General features: G+C 39.9%; 1 pseudogene; it reads right to left on the bottom strand.

Moving 5' to 3' along the window:
* Positions 1 to 2,497: 2,497 nt before the first annotated feature.
* LOC143680226 (transcription factor E2F3-like) lies at positions 2,498 to 3,661 on the bottom strand (annotated as a pseudogene).
* Between the last annotated feature and the right edge of the window lie 1,003 nt (positions 3,662 to 4,664).

The following is a 4,664-nucleotide window of genomic DNA, read 5'->3' as shown; positions in this document are numbered from 1 at the left end:
AGAATGCCGAGCTGCTTGGCTGTGCTACATTGCGTTCTCTCATTTAAGCACCAGCCAATTAAGTCAAACGTCACTCATTGCAGCAGACACGCCTCCTAGCCGACTGCAGATATAATTAGCAACAGATGAGATTCACTTACCATTGGCTTGTGTCCGCAGCAACAGAACTAGGTATGCTCACCTGGCCAAGTTGACAACTGAATCTAACACAGCCCCCATACCAGTAACCATCAGTGTAGAGCCCCCAGCTCATGGTGGTTTCCCATATATTAAGATGTATTCTACTCCCGTGTCCACTAAGGCTAAAATCCTATGTCCGTTAGGGAGGGACCAAAAGACAGTTAGTTCTATATGTGGCCTCTGATCTCCAGTGCACCCATTAACCGCTCTTTTTTTTTAAACTCTTGGGTGTAATTTGAATAAGTTTTGTATGACAAAGGATCAATAAAATGATTTTTTAGAATTACACCCATTTGAAGTGGTAAGATCACAGAGAATAGGTCATTCTGTAACAAATCTATTTACAAAATCAATCATTAAAGGTTTTTTTTACACTATATTACATATTTTCTTTTTTCAACTACCATATAATACAAAGATAAACTGATTAGTAGTTTTCCTACTCCTAATTTTGGGAGAAATACTTCCTTTTTACTGAATCACATAAACTGTAGGAAAAGAAATTCCCACAACCTGACAATAGCCACCTACCCTATCTCCAAGTCATTTTCTTTCAAATTCCTTCTCTGGTATACACGAATTATCATGCACATACTGAGTTTTTTTTTTTTTTTTTTTTTTCTGAAAGCTAGAGATTTAAATGCTGCAATTTTATTTACAGATCTATACTTACAACAAAAGTGAAAACAAGAACCACAACAAATAACACAAAAACAAAAATATACTCTAAAAAAAATTTCAAACCAGGGGTGCAAGGGTATTTAGTTGTAGAATTACCTGCCATATGGGAGACCTGGGTTCAATTCCCAGCCCATGTACTTCCCAAAACAAACAATGAAGCAAAACAAACAAAGAAAAACCAACTAAACAAAAAAATTCAACAAATGGTGCTACAGTAACATGATTCGCACATGGAAAAGGAATGAAATATAACCTTTGCCATACAACAAACAAACAAACAAAAAAATACAAACCGGTTAGAAAATATCCTGGCAGTGTTTGCAAATTAATTGCCATATTTGTACAAAAATGCTAGCTAATGAAAATGTGAGTAGACTACATATAAACTTAAATAAAACCATCACTATGCACAAATCTATACATACAAACATAAACCCAACACTGTTTGACAGCTCATTTGTTGCCCTGAGTGCAATGTAAAAGAGCCATTTCCCCTGTCACAGTTCACCAGGAAGTTCAAGGATGCAGGGACCCATACCTGCTGCTCCTTGGGATGAACACATCAGCTAGCCTGGTTCTCCTTTCAAATGGGCCACCCATGATGTGAGCTCTGGGATTGACTTTACTTTACTCCAAGCTTCCCCCCAGGGAAAGGAAGGCAGAAGAGAGACGAGTCTTCTAGCAGAGGCTATTTAACCCTCAATCAAACAAGTTTAGGTACTCTGGCCAATAAAGTTTCTCTCTCTGCTTAACTAACTTAAATTAGCAGGAACCACTTCAAAGTAAACAATTAAATTTAAATGTTGATGGATGTCACATGAATGTTTAAGTGGTCAGTAAGAAAAAAAAAGTTCAAAACCATCCACAAATAATTCCTAAGCAGGCATTTGCTACAAATAAATTATAAACATCAAAAATACACTAAGGATAGGGTGTGAGAATGGCTTATGGAGATAGGAAAATCCACAACAGCTTAGAGGGGCAGAACTCTAATATTCTTCTGTATTTACAACAAATATTTGAAAACAGGTTCTTCATATGAAAGACTGTGAACACTCTCTCAAACCCCAAGTATGACAGGCCATACATAGTTTAAAATGAATTATGACAGTATTTTAAGATATTCCTAGGAAGAGGTGAAGAAATGCATTTTATACTTTTGCTTGACTTCAAGCTTACATTTCTGCAGTTCCATTCCATATTAGCAAACATTGAAGACATGCATTCAGCGTAGAAGGCATGGCACGAAGTGCTAAGGAAGATTAGAGCTTTTGAGTGGGCCAGGTAGCCAGACCCCATTCTAGAGCCCATCCTTCAGGCATAGCAAGCCAATCTGGGAGGCAGAGGATGTACACATTAGAAACATCTGATTGCACATTTTCTCATTTGCTGACTTATCCATGAGATTTTGAAGCCCAAGGCAAAGCAGGGCTTTCCAGTTGAGCCTGTAACTGTGTGTTTAGACAAGATTATATTTTTTTAATTCATTAAACATCAGTTTTATGGTGAAGTTTGTAGTTTACTTCATGATAATATCGTGGAGGAAGAAGGTAGGAAAGGGCAACTCTGCATGACAGATGTTCTGCTTCAACGATAATACATATCAGTTTATAAGTTGTACTCATATACAGCATAATCAACTACACATAAAGTCTTCCACCTGTAGGAGCTTTTCCAAATCATAAGCATCGAGGAGATCACTAATGTCCCCTTCCTCCCCTAGGCTTAGCAGATAGTCATCCTGGGGTAAGGGAAGCAATAAGTTCACAAAAGATCCTTCTAAATCAGAAGGAATTTGGTCTTCAGTCTGCTGTAAAAAGTTGGCTGGGGAGGCCAAAGGAGATAGGTTTGCAGTAGAAATTGTGTCATCACTATGTCCTGAGCTGGGTGAAGCCAAGTTTTTTGGAAGTGGTTTTAGGGACATTCTCATTGTTTTCTTGGTTGTTTGTTTTCATTGGATTATGTGTTTCAGTTTCTTCTGGACACAAATAAACCTTAATGGGTCCTTGGGTACTTGACAAATGTATTTGTGGGCTCTCTGTTGAGTCAGCCACTTTAAGTCTTGTTTCTGGAGGGGCTTTCAGAACTATAAAAGTTTGGTTTTTAAGGTCACAAATTTTTTTGAATATCTTGATATGTAATGTAAGTTAACCTTCAATTCTCTGAATCCACAGTTAACAGTTTGGGGTCCAGGGTGCAGTTTTGAATCAATTCATCAATTTTTTTTGCTTCTTGACTGAGCTTAGTCACTTTTTCTGACAGGCCTTGACACGGGCCAGCATGTCCCATCCTCAGACAGACAGCAGACCATCCACTGGCATTGTAGATTTCTTCTTAATGAGGTGGATACCTTCCAGTACACTGGCAATATTGCAAATTCTTCTTTTTTGAATTTTCAGCATGTCCGCTGTCTTGTTCAAATCCAAGACCCCATTGGGAGATTGGCTCAGTAGCTAAATGAACTTCTTGGTGAGCAAGAGCAATTGATGTATCATACTGTGCTTTTTCTGAGTGAGGGTTTGGAGTTTTTTAACTATCTGGACTTCTTAGTGCAGTTTGTCCTTTGCCCTTAGGGGTTTTTAGACCATCAGAGAGGTACTGATAACCACTTTCTCCTAGTTCCAGCCTTCACCTTGCTCAATAATTTTGTAATCTTTTTCTCAAACTTCTCACGACCCTTCATATCTGCTCATACTTAGGAATGTAGCAGTATAATGATGACTGGGAGGGGAGAGCCTCTATGGCCTCCTCTACCATTGTATCCTAGGGCTGGTAGCTGCTTCAACATCCCGGCTCTCATGGTGAGGATCTGCTGGAAATTCTTTGCAGCATGGTGTAAAGGAGCCTACCAACAGTCTGCTCTATTCCACAGCCACAGTGCTGCTTTGGAAGGAAGAGAAACAGGAGATGGTGGACAAGGTCATGGTGAGGATCTGCCTGTATGTGTGCCCTGGGCATTGGTGTTGGCTGCAGCAGCAGAGGGAAATACCATAAATTGCTTCTACTTGGGGATCTTGACTTACCCCCTAGTCAAGGGGGAAGGAAGCCTTCCAGATTTCTTCAGCCAGGGTGGTTGAGGGCTCTTTACAGGGTATCATCTGGGTCATTCTACCATAGTCAGGACTCTATTCCAGTGATCTGTGTTCAGGCTTAGTAAACCTTTGCTGCTTAGGCAGCTTACTCTACAGCATGGCCAGTACTGCATTTGGCTGTCCATTAAACTCCTCATCTTCAGTTCTGGCAACTAAGCAAGGCAAACTAAAAGGTTAAAAAGAGAGACAAAAAAAAAGATATAGTGTATAAAAATCAATGCATAAAATGGTTAAAGCAAGTTGTTTGGGTTTGCTGAAGCTGCTGGAATGCAATATACCAGAAATGGGTTGGCTTTTTCAAATGAGATTTGTTAAGTTGCAAATTTTCAGTTCTAAGGCCATGAAAGTGCCCCAATAAAGGCATTAGCAGGATGATACCTGGACTCTGAAGAAAAGCTGCTTGCATCCGGGACATCTCTGTCAGCTCAGAAGTCACATGGATGACATCTGCTGGTCCTTGTTCCCAGTTCCACTGGTTTCAGCTTCTTATTCCACAGGCTTTCTCTGGTTGTTATGCAGCTCTTCTCTTAGCCTCTCTAGGGCATTTCATTCTCTAAGAATCTATGGTTCCTCTCTTAGTTTCTCCAGGACAAACTCTGGATTTCATCTCTTAGCTTCACTTGGCTCTCCCAAGATTTTCACTCCTTCCTTTTCCATGGGTCCTTGTTTAGCATCTCTAAGGGCATTTCTGTCTCCAATCAGCTGTGCTTT

This window comes from Tamandua tetradactyla, chromosome 4 (assembly GCF_023851605.1).
Source record: "Tamandua tetradactyla isolate mTamTet1 chromosome 4, mTamTet1.pri, whole genome shotgun sequence".
NCBI lineage: Eukaryota > Metazoa > Chordata > Mammalia > Pilosa > Myrmecophagidae > Tamandua > Tamandua tetradactyla.
The sequence above is the reverse complement of the archived record's forward strand: the minus strand, read 5'-3'. Positions and strand labels throughout refer to the sequence as shown.